Below are 27,049 nucleotides of genomic sequence, written 5' to 3'. Positions count from 1 at the left end.
GTTTCCTGCTACTCAGGATCAGTCATAGGGGGCACACAAAGCAGGCGGGAGCTGTGCACATCAGTAGTTATGGTGTGCAGCCTTAGGTCACTTACAGAGGGAACATAACCTCTGTGACTGACCCTGGCAGGTCCAAGGAGGCATTCATCCTATGGGCTTCAGTGAGCGTGCATGTAATATATGGTATCAGTATAGATCCCTTCATACTTCCCAGGTGCAAGAAATGATGTATTTATATAATACAAGGTGTTAGTTGTTGTTAGTTCCACACTGAAATCATACCACTCCTATGTTTTCCACAGAGCCTGGATAGCTCAGTCAGTAGAGCATCAGACTTTTAATCTGAGGGTCCAGGGTTCAAGTCCCCGTTTGGCTAGAATTGTTATTTAATAAAATTTCATGACATTTTTTTTCAAACAACTGCATGATATGTATGTAAGGTCACCTGCACAGTTTCCCATATTGTGGCATCCATAGGCCACAGATTACACCGTCCCTTTTTGGATCACCTTGGGGAAGACCCGGCTTTATACAGATTTCGGGTAAGTATAAATAACCCGAGGCTGATTCGTTAATTAGTCAGAAGTCACATTGGTCAGTTTTTGGCAAGGATTAGAAAAAAATGTCTGTTCCACACTAGTCCAGAGTTGTGTCCGGAGCCGCCAGCCTGATTTTTATTTTTTTTCTGAACAACTTTTCGAAAGTCACAAACAGAGAACATGGTTTATGGACACATTGAAAACCCATAAAGAACTGTCTAGAAATTTCTGGATGGTGCAAAAACCCGATTAAGTCTGGTATTACTGCTCAGCTCTATTGAAGAGAATAGGGCCTAGCTGCAATACCACAAACAACCTGTTCACAGGGGTGGCGCTGTTTTTTGTAACTCCGAAAAATTGCTATAAACTAGTAGTTGCATTTTTGAGACTGAATCATGTGGTTATAATAGATGTGCTTTCCTATTTTGTGGAGGTGGGAGATCTGACTTGTCTGCAGGCTGACGATGAAAGAAGTGGCCAATCTATTTTTTTTTCTCTCTGTTTTCTAAAAGCCACAACATTTTTATTTCTCCATCCGCGTTGCTGTATGAGAGCTCATCTCTTGCGGGACGAGATTTAGTGTTGTATGATAGCATTCATTTTGCCATAAAATATACTGAATAGTGGGAAAAATTCCAAGTAATGAAAAAGTTTTGATTCCGCCATTGTTATTTGAGTTTTGATTTTTTGGCGTTCAAGTTGCTGTAAAAATGACCTGATAACTTTCTTCTACTTGTCAGTGCGATCATCGTGATGTCACATTTTATATAGTTGTTTTACTGTAAAAAAAAAAAAATCAAACTGCTTTAAATAAAAATATCTTGTTTCAGCCATCATATTCTGAGAGCCATAACTTTTATTTTTTGGGTTGTTAGAGTTGTGCGAGGTCTTGTTTTTTTCGGGGCGAGGTGTAGTCTATATTGTACCATTTTGGGGTCCATATGACTTTCGTATCTGTTTTAATTCCACTTTATTTTGGGAGGTGACATGACCCCTCCCCCAACCTCCCCTGCAATTCTGCCATTTAGATTTTTTTTTCTTCGGTTTTGGCTTGTAGCATTTGGGATAAAAATATTTTATTAGTTCAGATATTTAGAAACCCAGCAATACCCAATGTGCTAATTTTTTTACATATTGGTAAAAGGGGAGTGATTTTATTTTTATCAGTCCCCTTTGGGGACTTGGACCTGCGATTGCTTAATACTCACCTCTATACAGGCAGCCTCTGTACATCCTATTCTGGACGCACAGATGGGCATGATCTTATTTTTATCAGTCCCCTTAGGGGACTTAAACCTGCAATTGCTTAATATTCGCCTCCATAAATAGGAATAACGGTATTATATCAGTGCATAAACCCCCTCCCCTCCCCCAGCCTGGGGAGCTTTTCTTTCTGCCATTACAGACTTAGGGGAGGGGCGTTATTAGGATATCCACTCCCAGAATCCTTTGCTCCCACAGCCCCCTAATGACTTTGTCTCTCCTCAGTGTAGACAGAGCCCCAGATCCGGAGGCCGCAGCTCCTCACAGATGGCCTCCAGCTTTGCGCAGTGGCAGTATCATAGCCCATGAGGTTTATCCGAGGCGTAATTATTGCTAGTTGAAAACTTTTCCCAATACCCCGTCATGAGGGCTCGTAATACAGTCAGCATGGCAATTTTTGACAGTCTCCCAGGAGACTGAATAGGTGGTAAAGAGCAGACTAAGGATGGGTGGTGTGCAAATAGCAATCTGTGAGCTTTGTGGTTGGAGTTTGTCATGTTAGTGCTTTCAGTTGTGCAATGTGGTGGCCATCTTTGTACTCGTGTGGTGGCTCTGATGCTGCCGTCTTTGTACTCCTTATAATACTGTGCGGCCGCCATCTTTGTACTCCTGATAGTACTGTGCGGCTGCCATCTTTGTACTCTTGTGGTGTGTCTGGTGCCGCCATCTTTGTACTCCTGATAATACTGTGCGGCTGTCATCTTTGTACTCTTTTGGTAGCTCTGGTGCCGCCATCGATGTACTCTTGTGGTAGCTCTGGTGCCGCCATCTTTGTACTCTTGTGGTGGCTCTGATGCCGCCATCTTTGTACTCCTGATAATACTGTGCGGCCGCTATCTTTGTACTCTTGTGGTGTGTCTGGTGCCGCCATCTTTGTACTCCTGATAATACTGTGCGGCCGCCATCTTTGTACTCCTGATAATACTGTGCGGCCGCCATCTTTGTACTCTTGTGGTAGCTCTGGTGCCGTCATCTTTGCACTCTTGTGGTAGCTCTGGTGCCGCCATCTTTGTACTCCTGATAATACTGTGCGGCCGCCATCTTTGCACTCTTGTGGTAGCTCTGGTGCCGCCATCTTTGTACTCCTGATAATACTGTGCGGCCGCCATCTTTGCACTCTTGTGGTAGCTCTGGTGCCGCCATCTTTGTACTCCTGATAATACTGTGCGACCGCCATCTTTGTACTCTTGTGGTAGCTCTGGTGCCGCCATCTTTGCACTCTTGTGGTAGCTCTGCTGCCGCCATCTTTGTACTCTTGTGGTAGCTCTGGTGCCGCCATCTTTGTACTCTTGTGGTGGTTCTGATGCCGCCATCTTTGTACTCCTGATAATACTGTGCGGCCGCTATCTTTGTACTCTTGTGGTGTGTCTGGTGCCGCCATCTTTGTACTCCTGATAATACTGTGCGGCCGCTATCTTTGTACTCTTGTGGTGTGTCTGGTGCCGCCATCTTTGTACTCCTGATAATACTGTGCGGCCGCCATCTTTGCACTCTTGTGGTAGCTCTGGTGCCGCCATCTTTGCACTCTTGTGGTAGCTCTGGTGCCGCCATCTTTGTACTCTTGTGGTAGCTCTGGTGCCGCAATGTTTGTACTCCTGATAATACTGTGCTGCCGCCATCTTTGTACTCTTGTGGTGGCTCTGGTGCCGCCATGTTTGTACTCCTGATATTACTGTGCGGCCGCCATCTTTGCACTCTTGTGGAGTGTCTGGTGCCGCCATCTTTGTACTCCTGATAATACTGTGCGGCCGCTATCTTTGTACTCTTGTGGTGTGTCTGGTGCCGCCATCTTTGTACTCCTGATAATACTGTGCGGCCGCTATCTTTGTACTCTTGTGGTGTGTCTGGTGCCGCCATCTTTGTACTCCTGATAATACTGTGCGGCCGCTATCTTTGTACTCTTGTGGTGTGTCTGGTGCCGCCATCTTTGTACTCCTGAAAATACTGTGCAGCCGTCATCTTTGTACTCTTGTGGTAGCTCTGGTGCCGCAATCTTTGTACTCCGGATAATACAGTGCGGCCGCCATCTTTGTACTCTTGTGGTGTGTCTGGTGCCGCCATCTTTGTACTCCTGGTAATACTGTGCAGCTGCCATCTTTGTACTCTTGTGGTGGCTCTGGTGCCGCCATGTTTGTACTCCTGATAATACTGTGTGGCCTCCATCTTTGTACTCTTGTGTCTGATGCCGCCATATTTGTGCTCATGATTCTGTGTTGTCGCCATATTTGTGCTCCTAGTGATCCCATTCTCAAGTTGTGATTATCACCACACATGTTGTTATTTCTCTGGGAGACCATACAGATTCGATCACTGCCACCAGATGTCAGGGGATGCAACTCAGCTGCCTCTTATGGTCAGGACAATTACACAATAGACTGACGAGTGATGGACGAGGCCACAGCTGCTTCTACTACAAGGCCGGTTATTGAGGAACTCACAGTGAGTGTACGGTATATGCACCTCCAATTCCAACGCATGGAATATATGTATATGTATATATACATATATATATATATATATATATATATATATATATATATACCCCCCGTATGGTCACTGCCAGCTCCACAATAACAAAAGGGAACCACTGCTCGCTGCCACCACCTCTGATTGGACACCCTTTACAGACAGCGTATGGCTTCAGGGTTGCGGTTTACAGAGCCAGAGGAACAGCGATATTAAATTTTATATAGTTAATAAAATATATAAATCCAGAAAGGTAGGCAGTGTTTATAAAAATATACAAAGATGATACAAAAGGGGAACAAAACAATATGGTATATATTCAATTACATAAAATAAAAGGGATAATAAGAGAAAAGTACTAAACCTAATCATGGAAATGAATCAGAGCTTAGTGGAAGAAAGTATTCCTTAGAGCAATAGACAGAATCACAGAGTACTGTGTCTTCCAGAACTGACAAATACCAAAAACCCAAACTTTGCTTTTTATTAGATCAAGGTTACCCGCACATGCCTCCCCTCAGTGAGCTTATATGGGGGCCTGTCATGGGATGTGCTAGGTCTTTTAGAAGTTTATGAGATTTCCAACTTTCAGCATATCTTTGCCCCTGGAGGTCCCAGGTGGGAGATATTATTGTGTTTTCTATCACGATTTTACCTTTCTATAGAGATGAAACATGGCACAGATAGCATCATCCATCGGAATGATATTAAGTTGGAGGGGTTCGGATGGCCTTACCATGATGTGAGTGAATGCATTATGGTTGTCCTTTCGCTACAGCGCTGAAAATATTTCTCCCATAAATATCGGATTGATGCAACCCCAATATTCATCACTGACCACTGGCTCCTGAGTGTCTGAGATAATTCCATGAACAGAGGAAGCCCCTATACTTCTCTGCCTCTGAGCATAAGAATCTTAAGTTTGTTGGCTGGTTCCCATCAGATCCCTAAGGCCACGATCCCACTATCAGTATTTAGTCAGTATTTGGTCAGTATTTTTTCTCAGGAGTAGGAGCCAAAACCAGGTGAGGAACAATCAGAGAAAAGGTATAATAGAAATAAGTGCATAAATTCTGCATTTATCACCCACTCCTGGTTTTGTCTCCCACTCCTGAGAAAAAATACTGACCGAATACTGACCAAATACTGATAGTGGGGACGTGGCCTTAATGTAATTACCTGCTCACAGCAGGAAGTCCCTACTTCAATGTTCAGCTCTTTCTCACTTCCCCAGTTATAATTAATCCCATATGTTCAATGTGAGGGTGATATGTCCCATGTCTGGAGATATCTTTATGGATTTTACAATTTCTCTCTAAGACATCTGTTGCATTATCTCCCTCCACTACCTAGAAATAAAACTACTATTTTTCTGGGCCCATAAACCTTAGATCTATGGAAATCCACAATTATTTTACACCAAATAGTGTAAAATGTAAAGAAACAGTAACAAAAAAATAATAAAATAGAATTTTTGGTTCCGGCATATAAAAAGCGACTGTAACATCATACGTACCCTAAAAAGGTACCGTTAAAAGCTCCTACAGCTCGGCACAAATAATAACGAAATGTGGCCCCACACAGCAACATCGCTGGAAAAATGTTCTCCATCCTCCCTGCTACCAATTCTTCTTAAGGGAGGGGTTTATTAGCATATCCACTCCCAGAATCCTTTGCTCCCACAGCCCCCTAATGACTTTGTCTCTCCTCAGTGTAGACAGAGCCCCAGATCCGGAGGCCGCAGCTCCTCACAGATGGCCTCCAGCTTTGCGCAGTGGCAGTATCATAGCCCATGAGGTTTATCCGAGGCGTGATTATTGCTAGTTGAAAACTTTTCCCAATACCCCGTCATGAGGGCTCGTAATACAGTCAGCATGGCAATTTTTGACAGTCTCCCAGGAGACTGAATAGGTGGTTAAGAGTAGAAAAAGAGCTATTGCTGTTTAACTGGAGTAATTCTATGTACAGTTGTATTGGAGCCGTATGTTACATGTGTCGGGCTGAGAATTATAAGTAACATTTCACTTCCCTGAGGACAAGAGAATCAGCAAAGAAACGTGCGGGATCAATTACAGGATTACTATCTAGTCAGCTGCTTCCCCGGAGATTTCTCCATGTAGTCATGTTGTTGTTTTTTTCTTGTTATGTGGGCATGGTATTGCGGTATTACAGTCACTATTAGTTATTATTTATAAGTGTCAGATAACAGCATCCCTCAGCCAACAATTGATTAAAAGTCCCTTATGGCATTTGCCACCCCCCCCCCTAATTCATCATAAGTCCCTGTATAGTGTTCTCTTCCACCCCTAGTTCATAATATGTCCTTTATAGCATCCTCCACCAACCCCAATTCATTATGAGACCCTCTAAGTATCTTCCTCCCACAACTCAATTTATTCTAAGTCCCTTATGGCATCCTACACCACTCCCAATTCATAATAAGTCCCTTGTGGTGTCCTCCCGCACTCTCCTGTTTATTATAAGCCTCTGTATAGCATTCTCCCCAATTCATTATAAGTCCCTGATATCATCCTGTCCCATCCACAAGTCATTACAAGTCCCTGATGACGTCCTCCCTCCAATTCAATCGTTAAGTCTTATGGGATCATCTCTGCATTGCTGGACAGGTCTGGAATACAGAAGAGACGGTTCCCTTCCAGGACGTAGAAACCAATGGACAGAACGTATAGTGGTGAGTGGTGATAGTCTGTAACCAGAAAGGAGGAGCAGACGGCCGATAATACAGGAGAAAGTCATTGTGTCAGTGATCATGTACAGAAGCCCGGATAGCTCAGTCGGTAGAGCATCAGACTTTTAATCTGAGGGTCCAGGGTTCATGTCCCTGTTCAGGCAGAAGTTTTTAATAAAGATGAAACCAATAAACGCTATTTCTAAAGGATATAAGAACCTAGGGAAGGACAAATGATGGCGACTGTTCAAGAAAATATCACGGTTACTGTAATATCCTTGATTCCAGTTAGTTTTGGGTGGTGACCTTGTTTTCCTTAGCTGCACTTTTGGCGCCAACAACAGGCGATCACTGATAATGTTATATATTAACTTGTGAACAGTCTGTATAGAGGGCACTATATGGCGGTATTCAGCAACTATTTAGTATTATAATGTGGTGATGGTATGGCGGTATTTAATCACTATTTTCTGTTATTATGTGCTGATGGTTTGGCGGTTATAAGTCACTATTTGTTATATGGTCACAGCATGACAGTAATGCTTCTCTTCTTGCGCCATCATCAGGAAGTTCCTGGTAATGCAATCCTGTAATACATAAGTGAAGGTTTCCCCAGGACGCAGGAGCAGACAGTCTGTATAGCAGGAGGTGGTGACACTATGATCAGATGGAGGATGAACCCCCTCCCCTCCCCCAGCCTGGGGGGCTTTTCTTTCTTCCATTACAGACTTAGGGGAGGGGTGTTATTAGCATATCCACTCCCAGAATCCTTTGCTCCCACAGCCCCCTAATGACTTTGTCTCTCCTCAGTGTAGACAGAGCCCCAGATCCGGAGGCCGCAGCTCCTCACAGATGGCCTCCAGCTTTGCGCAGTGGCAGTATCATAGCCCATGAGGTTTATCCGAGGCGTGATTATTGGTAATTGCAAACTTTTCCCAATACCCCGCCATGAGGGCTCGTAATACAGTCAGCATGGCAATTTTTGACAGTCTTCCAGGAGACTGAATAGGTGGTTGAGATAGATCTGAATCGTCCATGTGCTGTAGGATCAATATTCTAGAAATTATAACATTTCAGGTATATTTCTATGCCAATGAGAACTTGTTCCCTGCAGGAAGAATTATATATATATATATCTGTGTGTATAAAGATCAAACACCCACTTTTCCAAAAATAAATAAAAAATTAACACATTTGTTATCGCTGGGTACATATATAAAATACTATTTATTATATACGGCGTGCACCAAAACAGAAGAAAGTGTAAATGGCAAATTCTCTGGGATTTTTTTGGTCACCTCCCAAAATATGATGGAATAATAAGAGATAAAAAAGTCATATAGACCCCAAAATAGTACTGATAGTATATGTGTATATATATACATATCAGAAAATGTAAAACAATACATGAAAAAATTCTATATATACTGTACATATGTGTGTGTATATATATATATATAACAGTTGGGTGCTAAATACGCCTTACAGGCAAAACCAAACCTCAAGACGTCCAGCAAAGACAAAGGCAGCGCTCCATAGTCCAATATAGGGGGATTTATTGACCCATCACGTCAGGGCAATGTTTCGTTCAAAATGTGAAACTTTTTCCAGCTTGAAAAAGTTCACCCTATATTGAACAATGGAGTGCTGCTGCCTTTGTCTTTTTTGGATATATATGTATATATAAATATATTTTTATTTCTTCTTTAAATATTATAAATATTAGATATGAACATTTTTTGAAAAATCTAAAAAATGTTAAATATTATATATATATATGCACATAATTTTTATTTTTTCTTTAAATATTATAATATATATTTAAATATATGTATATAAAATGATATATATATAATATGTATTTAAATATAGATATGATATGTATATCTATTTTTTTCTTCTTAAACTGAGAAAATACGATTTATTTAAATATATTTATTCAATATATATATAATTTTAATTTTTTTCTTTAAATGTCTTTGATTTTTTTTCAGTCCCTTCGGGGTTTAACCCTGCGATTGCCTGATATAAGAGACCCGCAGCCGCTCCGTACATCATGGATCGCACCCAGACTGTGGACCGCAGATTTGTGAAACCGGTCTTAGATAAACCTTTCCTCTGGACGGAGCTCCGCCGTTATGGACGGGTCGTGTCTGGAATTACTGCTCAGCTTTATTTTAGTAAATGGAGCTCAGTTGCAATACCACACACAACCTGTGAACCGGAGTGGCGCTGTTTTTGGAAGAAAGCAGCCATGATTTCTAATACAGTACATGTTTGTAAAGCACTTTGGTTTTTTTTGGACAATGAATAGTATTTATTAGGTGAAGTTTTCTGTACTTGTATGTACAAACATAGCGGTGACAGGGGCCTTCACTAGACCCCCGGCTGTCATGGTAACCCATCGGCACCATGCAATCACATTGCAGGAGTGGGTGGGAATTTGGGGGGTCGAGATGGGTGCAGACAAATCACGACCATTTACATGCCGCTGTCAGACATTGTCAGAGGGTTGAACAGCAGCGATCAGAGCTTGCACCGGTGGTTGTCTTTGTTTCCCATAGCAACCAATCACGGTCCGGATTTCATTTCTTACACAGCTCTGGTAAAATGAAAGCTGCTCTGTGATTGGTTGCTATGGACACCAAAGACTTTCATAGCAACTGTTTCTTTCTGGGGTCACACAGACTTTTCTACAGAAAAAATAAATAAATTAAGAAAAACACTAAAAGTGTGTGATAAAAAAACAAAACCGCAAGTGATGGGGGAAGGGGAATCACAGACCCAACCTATGTTAGAGGACAGACCCCACAGGCAGAGAGGCGTGGTCTCTTTCGATGTACATGGAGCCTTTCAGCTGACTATGATCCGGTCTAATCACCTTAAAGGGGTTGTCCAGGACAGAAATCTTCAAAGTGTTTCCGAGGATAAACGTCTCTATGTCACCAGACTTCCTAATATCCAGCGCTGCCTTCCTGTCGCTTCCTCTGGTCTTTGTTGACAAGTTGCTGGCGAGACGTCACAACTACAGAACGTGACCACTGCAGCCAATCACCAGACTGATGCCGACCTCAGTGATTGGCTGTAGTGGTCACAAGTTGTGGCATCACTGCTGCAGCCTCTTGACAGGACGGGAAGCAATGACAGACAGGCAGCTCGGAAGTATCGGGGGGTGAGGAAAACACAGTTTATTATTATTTTCACTGGGCGAGCCTACGGAGATAGAAAACTTAATAATAGAAAAACCCTTTAAAAAGTTGAAAAAATACTCGCCTCCATACTTCATAAACAGCCAGTCACTGTACATCCTATTAGGCCGTACAGATGTGGGATCACTGCAGCCAGTCTATGATCACATTGGTCACTGCTATGGCTAGTGATTGGCTGCAGCGGTTACATTGTAAAATGGTTAAACAAAACTGTCTACACACCTTCTTATAAGAGACAGACTAAATATTATGCATTTTCTTTATGTTGCTGCCATGTTGGCGTTCCATTATGTTGGTCTTGTTGCACATAGTACAGGCTCTTGTTGCACATAGTACAGGCTCTTTTTGCACATAGTACAGGCTCTTGTTGCTCTCATGTTATGTGTATGGTCCGAGCGGAAGTGACGGGGAACTGTGCAGAGATGGCGCTCGGCCTTGTGGCTCCAAATGGTATTACTGTGTGACTGCGTAGGTGACCCCTTGAACATCGGATGTTTCCTGCTACTCAGGATCAGTCATAGGGGGCACACAAAGCAGGCGGGAGCTGTGCACATCAGTAGTTATGGTGTGCAGCCTTAGGTCACTTACAGAGGGAACATAACCTCTGTGACTGACCCTGGCAGGTCCAAGGAGGCATTCATCCTATGGGCTTCAGTGAGCGTGCATGTAATATATGGTATCAGTATAGATCCCTTCATACTTCCCAGGTGCAAGAAATGATGTATTTATATAATACAAGGTGTTAGTTGTTGTTAGTTCCACACTGAAATCTTACCACTTCTATGTTTTCCACAGAGCGTGGATAGCTCAGTCAGTAGAGCATCAGACTTTTAATCTGAGGGTCCAGGGTTCAAGTCCCCGTTTGGCTAGAATTGTTATTTAATAAAATTTCATGACATTTTTTTTCAAACAACTGCATGATATGTATGTAAGGTCACCTGCACAGTTTCCCATATTGTGGCATCCATAGGCCACAGATTACACCGTCCCTTTTTGGATCACCTTGGGGAAGACCCGGCTTTATACAGATTTCGGGTAAGTATAAATAACCCGAGGCTGATTCGTTAATTAGTCAGAAGTCACATTGGTCAGTTTTTGGCAAGGATTAGAAAAAAATGTCTGTTCCACACTAGTCCAGAGTTGTGTCCGGAGCCGCCAGCCTGATTTTTATTTTTTTTCTGAACAACTTTTCGAAAGTCACAAACAGAGAACATGGTTTATGGACACATTGAAAACCCATAAAGAACTGTCTAGAAATTTCTGGATGGTGCAAAAACCCGATTAAGTCTGGTATTACTGCTCAGCTCTATTGAAGAGAATAGGGCCTAGCTGCAATACCACAAACAACCTGTTCACAGGGGTGGCGCTGTTTTTTGTAACTCCGAAAAATTGCTATAAACTAGTAGTTGCATTTTTGAGACTGAATCATGTGGTTATAATAGATGTGCTTTCCTATTTTGTGGAGGTGGGAGATAAGATAAGATAAGATAAGATAAGATAAGATAAGATATACTTTATTTTATCCCGGAGGAAAATTGCGGTATCACAGCAGCAGAACACAGATCTCGAACATGACACATATAATAACAAAACATTTGGAATGCTTTAGACATTGCTTTTCAGACATTTGTTAAACACCCCCATAGCTGTTGGAACAAACGATCTCCTGTATTTTTCCTTTTTACACCTTAGTTGTATTAGGCGATTGCTGAATGTGCTCTTCTGTTTCGCAAACAGTTCATAAAGCGGGTGTGTGTTGTTGCCCATTATAGCTCTGCACTTCTTCTTAATCCTATCCTCTACCACCTCTTCAAAAGTCCCAAGCTGTAGGCCCACCGTCACGCTAGCCTTCTTTATAAGTTTGTTGAGCTTGTTGGCGTCAGCAACACGCACACTGTTACCCCAGCAAATTATTGCCGCAAAGGTGGCACTAGCCACAATGGATTGGTAGAACACCTCAAGCATTTTGCCACACACATTAAAAGACCTTAACTTCCTTAGGAAGTACAATCTACTCATCCCCTTCTTGTAGACCTTCTCCATGTGGCACTTCCAGTCTAGCTTGCTATCCAGGTAAACCCCCAAATATTTGAAACTGTCCACCATCTCCACATCCTGACCGTCAATGGTAACAGGTAGGCATACCTTCTTGCACCTTCCATAGCTCATCACCAACTCCCTGGTTTTCTTAACATTTAGTTCTAGATGGTTAGCCTGGCACCATACTACAAAGTCCGCAACCACCCTTCTATATTCCTCTTCGTCCTGGTCCTTCCCAATACCGCCAACTATCACAGAGTCATCCGAGTACTTCTGGAGGTGACAACGGTCTGATTTATACTGAAAGTCAGCTGTGTACAATGTAAAGAGGAATGGCGACAGCACTGTTCCCTGCGGGGCTCCGACACTGCTCAGTACACTATCTGATGTAGCCGTCCCCCACCTAACAAACTGTGGCCTATCCGACAGGTAGTCAATTATCCAATTCACAAGTCCCTCATCCACCGCCATTTTAATCAACTTTCCTCGCAGTAAGAGTGGCTGTAATGTGTTGAACGCACTAGAGAAATCAAAGAACAAAGCACGCACTGTGGTTCCATCATTGTCCAAAAAGGAATGTACTGTTTGTAGCAGAGACGCTACAGCATCGTCCACACCCAGTCCCTGCCGGTACGCAAACTGAAGAGCATCAGTATGCGCCATCACCCTCGGACACAAGTGAGCAAGTACTATTCTCTCCAAGGACTTCATCGCATGCGATGTTAAGGCCACCGGTCTATAGTCCCCCGGGGAAGCCGGGAAGGTAGTCTTGGGAATCGGCACCAGGCAGGAAGTCTTCCATAGCACTGGTACTCTCTTTGATTGTAAGCTCTGGTTAAAGAGATGCTGGAAGACAGTACATAACTCATTTGCACACACTCTGAGGACACGTGGACTGAGACCGTCAGGCCCTGCTGCTTTGCCAATGGCCAGCTTACTAAACTGGTCCCTCACGTCATTTTTGGAGACCGAGAAATGATCTATTTCACCCCCTGTTAATTTAGCTAGTTGTTCCCCGGCCTCCTCCCCCTTCCCTGCTGCTACCGCACCTTTATTGCTGAATCTATTGAAGAACTGATTCATTTCATTAGCCATTGTAAGTCCACCACCCCCCTGCTCCGACCTTGCCTTAAACCCAGTCACTAGCTTCATTCCAGCCCACACCTCTCTGGAGCTTTTTTGTGCAAATTGATTTTCTAATTTAACTCTGAATGCCTCACGGGCAATCTTAATTTTCCCCTTTAGGTCTCGCTGTATAATTTTCAATGCCTCCTTGTCCTTCCTTTTAAAAGCCAGTTTTTTCATGTTTAGTAAATGTTTCAACTCTTTTGTAATCCATGGCTTATTGTTTGCATAACACCGAATCTCTTGAACAGGTACTACAATGTCCATACAGAAGTTGATGTAATCAGTAACTCTGCCAGTAATCTCATTAACATTACATTTCTCTTTCATGGTACACAACACCTCCCAGTCTGTACAGTCAAAGCAGTCTTGTAACGCCTCCTCTGCTGCTGGACACCACTTCCTTATCTTTTTAATTGTCACTGGTTGTTTGCGGACGTCTGGTTGGTAAGCAGGAGACAATAGTATGAGGTTGTGGTCAGATTTCCCCAGGGGGGGTAATGCAGCCGATGAATAAGCATTCTTAACATTAGCAAAGAGGAGATCCAGTGTGTTGTTGTCCCGTGTAGGACATTTGACATATTGATAGAACTTTGGTATTGCAGATGAGATCTTTACTCGATTGAAATCCCCAGAAATTACAGTTAGAGAGTTTGGGTGTTTAGTCTGAAGCCGGGCCATCACCCCTGACAACACATCCCCAGCAGCCTCTGGGTTCGCAGATGGTGGTATATACATCACAACTACAATAACAAGAGTGAATTCTCTAGGCAGATAGTAAGGCCTGAGGCCCACTGCTAACAGTTCAATATTTGGACAGCAATGTTTCTCCTTAACAGTTACATGCCCCTGATTGCACCATCTGTTGTTAATGTAGAGTATCACTCCTCCACCTTTTTTCTTGCCGCATCTAACTCTCTCTCTATCAGCCCGAACCATTTGAAACCCTGGTACCGAGACACATGAATCTGGGACCTCCTCATGCAGCCAGGTTTCTGTAAAGCACATGAGACTGCATACCCTAAACTCCTTCTGGGTCTTACTCAGAGCCAGCAGTTCATCCGACTTATTTCCCAGCGATCGTACGTTACCCATGATAATGGATGGGACCACTGGTTTAAACCTTCTCCTCCAGGACTTGATCTTCTTGCCTGCTCTGCAGCCTCTGAAAGGTCTCCTTATTTCCCGTGGAACATTCAGTATTGCCACTGCTGGAGAAGACTTTATCCTGCGCAGTTCCAGAAGACGATCCCTAGAATACACTGCTCGTTTAGCAACAGACCTAGGGTCCACCATCCCGTCATTATTCCCACCCGTCACACCAATCCTCTCCATGGCAAATCGTATACAGTGACCTCCACCGCTCACATATGGCTGTATCCCTGTCACAGGCTGTGGGTAGCAGCATGCATCCTTCAGTAGCATTAGCTGAGATGGTCCGTATTGCGTGCCCCAGAGTGTCTGTACCTGCAGGAGACTTGTAAGTGGTGGAAGAAGATCCAGGTGCAGATCTCGTGCTGTGTGCCCAGCAGCAGTTGATAGTGTGGGAAGTGTTGTATCTTCCATCCCCAATAGACGAGTATACAGGAACGTTGCAATCCAGAGAAGGTAATAAAATAAAATAGCTGTAACAAAACTGTAACTAAAATAAAGTAGAAGCTTCTGCAGAGATCTGACTTGTCTGCAGGCTGACGATGAAAGAAGTGGCCAATCTATTTTTTTTTCTCTCTGTTTTCTAAAAGCCACAACATTTTTATTTCTCCATCCGTGTTGCTGTATGAGAGCTCATCTCTTGCGGGACGAGATTTAGTGTTGTATGATAGCATTCATTTTGCCATAAAATATACTGAATAGTGGGAAAAATTCCAAGTAATGAAAAAGTTTTGATTCCGCCATTGTTATTTGAGTTTTGATTTTTTGGCGTTCAAGTTGCTGTAAAAATGACCTGATAACTTTCTTCTACTTGTCAGTGCGATCATCGTGATGTCACATTTTATATAGTTGTTTTACTGTAAAAAATAAAAAACAAACTGCTTTAAATAAAAATATCTTGTTTCAGCCATCATATTCTGAGAGCCATAACTTTTATTTTTTGGGTTGTTAGAGTTGTGCGAGGTCTTGTTTTTTTCGGGGCGAGGTGTAGTCTATATTGTACCATTTTGGGGTCCATATGACTTTCGTATCTGTTTTAATTCCACTTTATTTTGGGAGGTGACATGACCCCTCCCCCAACCTCCCCTGCAATTCTGCCATTTAGATTTTTTTTTCTTCGGTTTCGGCTTGTAGCATTTGGGATAAAAATATTTTATTAGTTCAGATATTTAGAAACCCAGCAATACCCAATGTGCTAATTTTTTTACATATTGGTAAAAGGGGAGTGATTTTATTTTTATCAGTCCCCTTTGGGGACTTGGACCTGCGATTGCTTAATACTCACCTCTATACAGGCAACCTCTGTACATCCTATTCTGGACGCACAGATGGGCATGATCTTATTTTTATCAGTCCCCTTAGGGGACTTAAACCTGCAATTGCTTAATATTCGCCTCCATAAATAGGAAACAGCCCATCTCTGTACATCCTATTTTGGCCGTACAGAAGTGTGATCACTAAAGTCAGTCTCCAGTCACATTGGTTACTGCTGTGGCTAGTGATTGGCTGCAGTGGTTACATTGTAAAAGGGCTTAAAAAACCTGTCTATGCACCTTCTTATAAGAGACCGTGGTTGCATTCACTCTTTGGAAGTGCTCAGAGGCTAATGGAAGCGAGTTAGGTCCAGCCTGAAATAGTCCTAAATCTTTAGTTCAGGGTTCGAGTACCTTTTCAGGCTGAAACTTTTAATAAAATTGAATAAAAAATGTTGAAATGACTCCATGATATATAGGTGATATAATATAATATACAGCACAACAGGCCTAATATTATGGGAGGAGGCTCAGCATGGAGGACTAGCGGTGATCTCCTCTGATGGCGCCACAACTAGGTCACCTGTACAGTTCCTTACATTGTGGCCTCTATAGGGCCACAGATTACAACATCCCTTTTCGACCACCTGATGGACCTGGTATTACACAGGATGCGGGTGTCTATAAATGATCGGAGAGGCCGAGCCCAGAGATAGTATTCTCTCACTATCTGGCATTATTATGAGATCATGGTAAGTTGGTATTTAGTCACTACTTTGTGTTATTCTGCGCTCATGGTATAACGGTATTATATCAGTGCATAAACCCCCTCCCCTCCCCCAGCCTGGGGAGCTTTTCTTTCTGCCATTACAGACTTAGGGGAGGGGTGTTATTAGCATATCCACTCCCAGAATCCTTTGCTCCCACAGCCCCCTAATGACTTTGTCTCTCCTCAGTGTAGACAGAGCCCCAGATCCGGAGGCCGCAACTCCTCACAGATGGCCTCCAGCTTTGCGCAGTGGCAGTATCATAGCCCATGAGGTTTATCCGAGGTGTGATTATTGCTAGTTGAAAACTTTTCCCAATACCCCGCCATGATGACTTGAAATACAGTCAGCATGGCAATTTTTGATAGTCTCCCATGAGACTGAATAGGTGGTAAAGAGCAGACTAAGGATGGGTGGTGTGCAAATAGCAATCTGTGAGCTTTGTGGTTGGAGTTTGTCATGTTAGTGCTTTCAGTTGTGCAATGTGGTAGCCATCTTTGTACTCGTGTGGTGGCTCTGATGCTGCCGTCTTTGTACAACTTATAATAATGTGCGGCCACCGTCTTTGTACTCCTGATAATACTGTGCGGTCGCCATCTTTGTACTCTTGTGGTAGCTCTGGTGCCGCCATCTTTGCACTCTTGTGGTAGCTCTGGTGCCGCCATCTTTGTACTCTTGTGGTGGCTCTGATGCCGCCATCTTTGTACTCCTGATAATACTGTGCGGCCGCCATCTTTGTACTCTTGTGGTGGCTCTGATGCTGCCATCTTTGTACTCCTGATAATACTGTGCGGCCGCCATCTTTGTACTCCTGATAATACTGTGCGGCCGCCATCTTTGTACTCTTGTGGTAGCTCTGGTGCCGTCATCTTTGCACTATTGTGGTAGCTCTGGTGCCGCCATCTTTGTACTCCTGATAATACTGTGCGGACGCCATCTTTGCACTCTTGTGGTAGCTGTGGTGCCGCCATCTTTGTACTCCTGATAATACTGTGCGGCCGCCATCTTTGCACTCTTGTGGTAGCTCTGGTGCCGCCATCTTTGCACTCTTGTGGTAGCTCTGGTGCCGCCATCTTTGTACTCTTGTGGTAGCTCTGGTGCCGCCATCTTTGTACTCTTGTGGTAGCTCTGGTGCCGCCATCTTTGTACTCTTGTGGTGGCTCTGATGCCGCCATGTTTGTACTCCTGATAATACTGTGCGGCCGCTATCTTTGTACTCTTGTGGTGTGTCTGGTGCCGCCATCTTTGTACTCCTGATAATACTGTGCGGCCGCCATCTTTGCACTCTTGTGGTAGCTCTGGTGCCGCAATGTTTGTACTCCTGATAATACTGTGCTGCCGCCATCTTTGTACTCTTGTGGTGGCTCTGGTGCCGCCATGTTTGTACTCCTGATATTACTGTGCGGCCGCCATCTTTGCACTCTTGTGGAGTGTCTGGTGCCGCCATCTTTGTACTCCTGATAATACTGTGCGGCCGCTATCTTTGTACTCTTGTGGTGTGTCTGGTGCCGCCATCTTTGCTTTGTACTCCTGATAATACTGTGCGGCCGCTATCTTTGTACTCTTGGGGTGTGTCTGGTGCCGCCATCTTTGTAATCCTGATAATACTGTGCGGCTGCTATCTTTGTACTCTTGTGGTGTGTCTGGTGCCGCCATCTTTGTACTTCTGATAATACTGTGCGGCTGCTATCTTTGTACTCTTGTGGTGTGTCTGGTGCCGCCATCTTTGTACTCCTGATAATACTGTGCGGCCGTCATCTTTGTACTCTTGTGGTAGCTCTGGTGCCGCAATCTTTGTATTCCGGATAATACAGTGCGGCCGCCATCTTTGTACTCTTGTGGTAGCTCTGGTGCCGCCATCTTTGTACTCCTGATAATACTGTGCGGCCGCCATCTTTGCACTCTTGTGATAGCTCTGGTGCCGCCATCTTTGCACTCTTGTGGTAGCTCTGGTGCCGCAATGTTTGTACTCCTGATAATACTGTGCTGCCGCCATCTTTGTACTCTTGTGGTGTGTCTGGTGCCGCCATCTTTGTACTCCTGATAATACTGTGCAGCTGCCATCTTTGTACTCTTGTGGTGGCTCTGGTGCCGCCATGTTTGTACTCCTGATAATACTGTGTGGCCTCCATCCTTGTACTCTTGTGTCTGATGCCGCCATATTCGTGCTCATGATTCTGTGCTGTCGCCATATTTGTGCTCCTAGCGATCCCATTCTCAAGTTGTGATTATCACCACACATGTTGTTATTCCTCTGGGAGACCATACAGATTCGATCACTGCCACCAGATGTCAGGGGATGCAACTCAGCTGCCTCTTATGGTCAGGACAATTACACAATAGACTGACGAGTGATGGACGAGGCCACAGCTGCTTCTACTACAAGGCCGGTTATTGAGGAACTCACAGTGAGTGTACGGTATATGCACCTCCAATTCCAACGCATGGAATATATGTATATGTATATATACATATATATATATATATACCCCCCGTATAGTCACTGCCAGCTCCACAATAACAAAAGGGAACCACTGCTCACTGCCACCACCTCTGATTGTACACCCTTTACAGATAGCGTATGGCTTCAGGGTTGCGGTTTACAGAGCCAGAGGAACAGCGATATTAAATTTTATATAGTTAATAAAATATATAAATCCAGAAAGGTAGGCAGTGTTTATAAAAATATACAAAGATGATACAAAAGGGGAACAAAACAATATGGTATATATTCAATTACATAAAATAAAAGGGATAATAAGAGAAAAGTACTAAACCTAATCATGGAAATGAATCAGAGCTTAGTGGAAGAAAGTATTCCTTAGAGCAATAGACAGAATGACAGAGTACTGTGTCTTCCAGAACTGACAAATACTAAAAACCCAAACTTTGCTTTTTATTAGATCAAGGTTACCCGCACATGCCTCCCCTCAGTGAGCTTATATGGGGGCCTGTCATGGGATGTGCTAGGTCTTTTAGAAGTTTACGAGATTTCCAACTTTCAGCATATCTTTGCCCCTGGAGGTCCCAGGTGGGAGATATTATTGTGTTTTCTATCACGATTTTACCTTTCTATAGAGATGAAACATGGCACAGATAGCATCATCCATCGGAATGATATTAAGTTGGAGGGGTTCGGATGGCCTTACCATGATGTGAGTGAATGCATTATGGTTGTCCTTTCGCTACAGCGCTGAAAATATTTCTCCCATAAATATCGGATTGATGCAACCCCAATATTCATCACTGACCACTGGCTCCTGAGTGTCTGAGATAATTCCATGAACAGAGGAAGCCCCTATACTTCTCTGCCTCTGAGCATAAGAATCCTAAGTTTGTTGGCTGGTTCCCATCAGATCCCTAAGGCCACGATCCCACTATCAGTATTTAGTCAGTATTTGGTCAGTATTTTTTCTCAGGAGTAGGAGCCAAAACCAGGTGAGGAACAATCAGAGAAAAGGTATAATAGAAATAAGTGCATAAATTCTGCATTTATCACCCACTCCTGGTTTTGTCTCCCACTCCTGAGAAAAAATACTGACCGAATACTGATAGTGGGGACGTGGCCTTAATGTAATTACCTGCTCACAGCAGGAAGTCCCTACTTCAATGTTCAGCTCTTTCTCACTTCCCCAGTTATAATTAATCCCATATGTTCAATGTGACGGTGATATGTCCCATGTCTGGAGATATCTTTATGGATTTTACAATTTCTCTCTAAGACATCTGTTGCATTATCTCCCTCCACTACCTAGAAATAAAACTACTATTTTTCTGGGCCCATAAACCTTAGATCTATGGAAATACGCAATTATTTTACACCAAATAGTGTAAAATGTAAATGTAGCACCCTGAGGATTCGGCTGCTACAGGGGTATTGCACCTCAAGCCAGAGGTGTGATATTCCACTCCCGGGTAAGGATGGAGTGTGGAACTGAGCTCAGTTAGCTGCATACACTACATACATCCCATTTCCGAGGGACAGACCGATGGTACTCCCACTAGGTATATGTGCAGGTACGACAGTGTCTGTCCCTGGCTGGAGTGGGAGGGGGGTGGAACATCCCAGTAGTGTAGGGGCAGATAGGGGGAGCAGTCTGGGTAATGCTAGGAGCTCATTGGGTGCTGGTCACCTGAGCTCACACATAGAGGGAGTATATAAGGTGGGAACCATCTTAGATCAGGGTCAGTCTTCTGTAGAGGGTTAGTCAGTCCTGAGAGAGGTCCAGGAGCGCCTGCAGAGAGAAGAGAGAGAGGAGAAGAGAAGGACCCAGAGGGGAAGAAGAAGGAACCCCAAGAACCCAGAATTAGACCAGAAGGGTGAAGGGTTGGCACGCAAGGGAACCGGATCCCAAATTAGTGGAGGAGAGAAACAACCCTCAACTAAGAACCGGAGGCTGCGACATTACATGTGGAGCAGCCCCTCACCAAGTCCACTAAGAAGGCACACCAGGTATAGGGTCAGGGAACCCCGAAGAGGTGCACCCACCAAGAGGCCCGAGGGAGCCGGACATGAGTGGACCCCTGGTGAGAAAGGCCAGTAGAGAGGACAGTCAGAAAGGGAGCTCAGGATCACGCTCCAGAATTGCTTGGGGGTTGGCCGAGTCCAGGACCTGGTGGACGCAGCACGGCTCGGGCGGTCACTCAAGGCCAGAGTGACCAACAGAACAGCAGTAAGTAAAAACCCTGAACTGCACAGCCCGACTCTGAGTCTTCTTACCATCCACACTGCACCACCACTACCACCATCCTCTACACCTGACCCCCTGAGGCTATACCCCTCCCGTTGGGGGTTATACTACCCGAAGCTGCACACATACCACCAGCCTCAGCGGACCCTGCTGCAGCGGCGGCCGTATTGACCGCAAATCAACGGGTGGCGTAGTCGACACTAAGAACTAATAACATCTGTAAAGACTGCCACACACTGAGTTTGACACCCTGGGCACGGACCGGGTCACAGCCACTCGGAGACTACAACCCCCATCTGATCCGGCTCCGGGTATCCCCAACAACATGGCCCAGGGGGCGCGTCAACTTTGGCGTAGTCGGCAGGATAACGTGCCCGCAACAACCGGGTACTGCGTGCCTGAAGATAAGTTCACCGTTACCTCAAAAAGAAGTCTCCCGCCGGTTCCGGAGGGTCCCCGCCAACGGACCCCATCACAGGTCGTTTCCCGCCGGTTGTCCGCCATTTGCAGCTTTTTCCCGCCATCCATGGAGTTTCCCGCCACTGGGAGACGATTCCCGCCATTTCCAAAGATTTCCCGCCTTGGAAGAGCGGACGCCATTATGGGCGTGCCAGAGGGTGGCAAAAGGCCACCTCCCATCGTGGGCCAGGTCGAAGAATGGCGCCAAAAGCGGAAACCGCGCCCACCAACAGAGACTGTGATGCTGGAAGTGTCCATCAGCGTGAGAGAACTGCCCCTGGAACTGACAATCACTAAGTGGCCCCGGGACCACCCTCAATGTGGGCGGAGACAGAACAATGGAGCGAAGATGGGTGCAGCCTGGAAGAGTCTGGAGAGAGCGCACCCGGAGACAAGAAGTCTGGAGAGGAGTCCAGAGAAAGCGTACCCGGAGATGGAGGGAGAGACAGGCAGCACCGACCCAGTGGTCAGGAGCCTGCTGCAAGCAACAACCCCACTAGGCTTAGTGGAGATCCTAGCACAGCTCCCCCGAGACCGGGAGTGTGCACAGACCGCGCTGGAGGGCCTCGCACGGAGGATGGCCCAGGTGCAGCAAGACACGCTGACGGAGTGGAGCCGTGAGATGGCCCAGCAGACCGGAACCCGTCAGCGGAGCACGCCGCCCGAGACGAGGAGACAGACCGCCTCTGAGGATGGCGCAGGAGGAATGAAGGCCGGAGACGGCGCCGAGAAGGGAGCTGAACGGACGGAGGCAGGTAAAGGGGACGTCTCTACCCCGAGCCGAGAAACCGTGTACCTGTCCCAGCTCCCCGTCGCAGAGCCCGAAATTCCCCCTGCCGTGCCCGTCGCTGCATCGTCACCGTGCCAGACTAGGCCTCAAGCAGAAGCCGCGGCCGCGACCCCTGTGACGTCACGCGCCTCAATCCTGAGCGCGGCGAAGCAGGAAATACCATCGGCCTGGTCGCAAGGTCTAGTACCTCCGGGCGCCGCAATTCCAACAGCGCCCCCTACCTCCGCGGAGCCACCGGCCTGGTCGCAAGGCCGAGTGCCCCCGGGCGCCGCAGTACCAACAGCGCCCCCTACCTCCGCGGAGCCACCGGCCTGGTCGCAAGGCCAGGAACACCCGGGCGCCGCCGTCTTCACGGTGCCCTTCACCTTCAGGGTGCCCCAAGCCTGGTCGCAAGGCCTGGTAAACCTGGGCGCCACTACCACCTCCGCGCCCTCAACATCCACAGCACCAAACCTGGGTGAAGACCTGTTTGCCCAGCACACTTGCCTGGATGGGCAGCCCCCTGCGTGGCCACCGGAGTACCACCATCCCCGACTCCGAAAAGAAAGACCCCTGGATGAGCCCCTGATACCGCCTCCGGCGCCTGTCAAGATGACCCCGCTCTCGTTGGAGGAGGCGCAGTTTGAGTGGGACCCCACAGGAGGAGACCTCATGGGGTTCACCCAAGAAACACGGGCAGCCGCAGCCCAGCGTGCAGAGTGCTGCCGGCAGCAGCTGGAGGTCTTTGACAGGGAAAGGAGAGAGAGGCGGGTCCGTGAGCAGCGGCTCCAAATACAGAGCGCTGAACAGAAGAGCCGGACCCGGAGGAACCCCCGTGCAGCTCATTGTCCCCGTGCCACTGGGACTGTGATTAAATTCCAACTGCAGCACGGTTGGGGTTTCATCAGGGATCATCAGACCCCCGGCGACGTCTTTGTAACCCGCAGAGACGTAGAAAGCCATCTGCCGGAGGGACACAGAGGTCGTGACCTGTACGTAGGGGACGAGGTCACATTCACCCGGCACAAATGTGCCAAAGGACCGTACGCCCTTCATGTACACCGGCTGACGGAGGAGGAGCTGCGGTGTGAGGAGGAGCAAGAGGACCCGGACGGGTCTGAAGTTTGTCCGCGAGAAGGAACAGGAGGACGCCGTCATTAGAGTACGGTATCGTGAAACTGTACATAGTTACCCGTCAGGGTATAAGAACTGTTACTGCTGCTAGTTAAAATATAGTCCCCGTTGGGACCAGTGAACTGTACCCGTGTGTCCCTATCCCCCAACAGGCTGAGGACTGTGAACAGCCATTCCTCTTCCCCATTGGCCGAGGACTGAGAGCGGCCATATCTCCCCTTGTATATAGTTGCGCTTTTTAAGGCGCCCCCTACTGGTTTTATAGGAAAGCTGTGTTACAAGAGACTGTCGCACTTTACCCGGTCACAAGTAGCACCGTGGCCGGAGGCACAAGAAAGTTTATGATATATATATAATGTTTTATATGTTTATGTTATTATGAAAATTTGTATGTTTGTGGATGTTTTGTTCTCTTACAGCCCGAGGACGTGCTGTGATTTACCAGGGGGGAATGTAGCACCCTGAGGATTCGGCTGCTACAGGGGTATTGCACCTCAAGCCAGAGGTGTGATATTCCACTCCCAGGTAAGGATGGAGTGTGGAACTGAGCTCAGTTAGCTGCATACACTACATACATCCCATTTCCGAGGGACAGACCGATGGTACTCCCACTAGGTATATGTGCAGGTACGACAGTGTCTGTCCCTGGCTGGAGTGGGAGGGGGGTGGAACATCCCAGTAGTGTAGGGGCAGATAGGGGGAGCAGTCTGGGTAATGTTAGGAGCTCATTGGGTGCTGGTCACCTGAGCTCACACATAGAGGGAGTATATAAGGTGGGAACCATCTTAGATCAGGGTCAGTCTTCTGTAGAGGGTTAGTCAGTCCTGAGAGAGGTCCAGGAGCGCCTGCAGAGAGAAGAGAGAGAGGAGAAGAGAAGGACCCAGAGGGGAAGAAGAAGGAACCCCAAGAACCCAGAATTAGACCAGAAGGGTGAAGGGTTGGCACGCAAGGGAACCGGATCCCAAATTAGTGGAGGAGAGAAACAACCCTCAACTAAGAACCGGAGGCTGCGACATTACATGTGGAGCAGCCCCTCACCAAGTCCACTAAGAAGGCACACCAGGTATTGGGTCAGGGAACCCCGAAGAGGTGCACCCACCAAGAGGCCCGAGGGAGCCGGACATGAGTGGACCCCTGGTGAGAAAGGCCAGTAGAGAGGACAGTCAGAAAGGGAGCTCAGGACCACGCTCCAGAATTGCTTGGGGGTTGGCCGAGTCCAGGACCTGGTGGACGCAGCACGGCTCGGGCGGTCACTCAAGGCCAGAGTGACCAACAGAACAGCAGTAAGTAAAAACCCTGAACTGCACAGCCCGACTCTGAGTCTTCTTACCATCCACACTGCACCACCACTACCACCATCCTCTACACCTGACCCCCTGAGGCTATACCCCTCCCGTTGGGGGTTATACTACCCGAAGCTGCACACATACCACCAGCCTCAGCGGACCCTGCTGCAGCGGCGGCCGTATTGACCGCAAATCAACGGGTGGCGTAGTCGACACTAAGAACTAATAACATCTGTAAAGACTGCCACACACTGAGTTTGACACCCTGGGCACGGACCGGGTCACAGCCACTCGGAGACTACAACCCCCATCTGATCCGGCTCCGGGTATCCCCAACAACATGGCCCAGGGGGCGCGTCATAAAGAAACAGTAACAAAAAAATAATAAAATAGAATTTTTGGTTCCTGCATATAAAAAGCGACTGTAACATCATACGTACCCTAAAAAGGTACCGTTAAAAGCTCCTACAGCTCGGCACAAATTATAACGAAATGTGGCCCCACACAGCAACATCGCTGGAAAAATGTTCTCCATCCTCCCTGCTACCAATTCTTCTTAAGGGAGGGGTTTATTAGCATATCCACTCCCAGAATCCCTTGCTCCCACAGCCCCCTAATGACTTTTTCTCTCCTCAGTGTAGACAGAGCCCCAGATCCGGAGGCCGCAGCTCCTCACAGATGGCCTCCAGCTTTGCGCAGTGGCAGTATCATAGCCCATGAGGTTTATCCGAGGCGTGATTATTGCTAGTTGAAAACTTTTCCCAATACCCCGCCATGAGGGCTCATAATACAGGCAGCATGGCAATTTTTGACAGTCTCCCAGGAGACTGAGTAGGTGGTTGAGATAGATCTGAATCGTCCATGTGCTGTAGGATCAATACTCTAGAAATTATAACATTTCAGGTATATTTCTATGCCAATGAGAACTTGTTCCCTGCAGGAAGAATTATATATATATATATATCTGTGAGTATAAAGATCAAACACCCACTTTTCCAAAAATAAATAAGAAATTAACACATTTGTTATCGCTGGGTACATATATAAAATACTATTTATTATATGCAGCGTGCACTAAAACAGAAGAAAGTGTAAATGGCAAATTCTCTGGGATTTTTTTGGTCACCTCCCAAAATATGATGGCATAATTAGAGATCAGAAAGTCATATAGACCCCAAAATAGTACTGATAGTATATGTGTATATATATACATGTCAGAAAATGTAAAACAATACATGAAAAAATTGTATATATACTGTACATATGTGTGTATATATATATATATATATATATATTTATATTTATTTATATGAATATATAATTAGAAAAATACAGGTGCAGCACTAGCAAAGTTATTACAAAAACAGTTGGGTGCTAAATACGCCTTATAGGCAAAACCAAACCTCAAGACGTCCAGCAAAGACAAAGGCAGCGCTCCATAGTCCAATATAGGGGGATTTATTGACCCATCACGTCAGGGCAACGTTTCGTTCAAAATGTGAAACTTTTTCCAGCTTGAAAAAGTTCACCCTATATTGAACAATGGAGTGCTGCTGCCTTTGTCTTTTTTGGATACATATGTATATATAAATATATTTTTATTTTTTCTTTAAATATTATAAATATTAGATATGAACATTTTTTGAAAAATCAAAAAAATGTTAAAGATTATATATATATATATATATATATATATGCACATAATTTTTATTTTTTCTTTAAATATTATAATATATTTAAATATATGTATATAAAATGATATATATATATAATATGTATTTAAATATAGATATGATATGTATATCTATTTTTTTCTTCTTAAACTGAGAAAATACGATTTATTTAAATATATTTATTCAATATATATATAATTTAAATTTTTTTCTTTAAATGTCTTTGATTTTTTTTCAGTCCCTTCGGGGTTTAACCCTGCGATTGCCTGATATAAGAGACCCGCAGCCGCTCCGTACATCATGGATCGCACCCAGACTGTGGACCGCAGATTTGTGAAACCGGTCTTAGATAAACCTTTCCTCTGGACGGAGCTCCGCCGTTATGGACGAGTCGTGTCTGGAATTACTGCTCAGCTTTATTTTAGTAAATGGAGCTCAGTTGCAATACCACACACAACCTGTGAACCGGAGTGGCGCTGTTTTTGGAAGAAAGCAGCCATGATTTCTAATACAGTACATGTTTGTAAAGCACTT

At 45.4% G+C, this 27,049-nt stretch overlaps 6 non-coding genes across 6 annotated transcripts; all 6 read left to right on the top strand.

The window, feature by feature from the left end:
• The first annotated feature begins 2,078 nt into the window (after nucleotides 1-2,078).
• LOC141168374 (U4 spliceosomal RNA) lies at nucleotides 2,079-2,218 on the top strand. The gene has a single exon (XR_012252112.1). It is a non-coding gene; the product is annotated as a U4 spliceosomal RNA (small nuclear RNA).
• Nucleotides 2,219-6,031: 3,813 nt separating this feature from the next.
• LOC141168122 (U4 spliceosomal RNA) lies at nucleotides 6,032-6,171 on the top strand. The gene has a single exon (XR_012251873.1). It is a non-coding gene; the product is annotated as a U4 spliceosomal RNA (small nuclear RNA).
• Nucleotides 6,172-7,048: 877 nt separating this feature from the next.
• On the top strand, nucleotides 7,049-7,121 carry TRNAK-UUU (transfer RNA lysine (anticodon UUU)). Its single transcript has one exon. It is a non-coding gene; the product is annotated as a tRNA-Lys (tRNA).
• A 697-nt stretch (nucleotides 7,122-7,818) lies between these two features.
• On the top strand, nucleotides 7,819-7,958 carry LOC141167662 (U4 spliceosomal RNA). The gene has a single exon (XR_012251455.1). It is a non-coding gene; the product is annotated as a U4 spliceosomal RNA (small nuclear RNA).
• Nucleotides 7,959-16,743: 8,785 nt separating this feature from the next.
• LOC141168394 (U4 spliceosomal RNA) lies at nucleotides 16,744-16,883 on the top strand. Its single transcript, XR_012252131.1, has one exon. It is a non-coding gene; the product is annotated as a U4 spliceosomal RNA (small nuclear RNA).
• An 8,646-nt stretch (nucleotides 16,884-25,529) lies between these two features.
• Nucleotides 25,530-25,669, top strand: LOC141168131 (U4 spliceosomal RNA). Its single transcript, XR_012251881.1, has one exon. It is a non-coding gene; the product is annotated as a U4 spliceosomal RNA (small nuclear RNA).
• The last annotated feature ends 1,380 nt before the right edge of the window (nucleotides 25,670-27,049 follow it).

Source organism: Phyllobates terribilis, unplaced genomic scaffold, assembly GCF_046119375.1.
Source record: "Phyllobates terribilis strain yellow unplaced genomic scaffold, ASM4611937v1 Scaffold_11__3_contigs__length_659146591, whole genome shotgun sequence".
Classification (NCBI taxonomy): domain Eukaryota; kingdom Metazoa; phylum Chordata; class Amphibia; order Anura; family Dendrobatidae; genus Phyllobates; species Phyllobates terribilis.
Note: the sequence above shows the minus strand (reverse complement) of the source record. Positions and strands in the feature narration are given on the sequence as shown.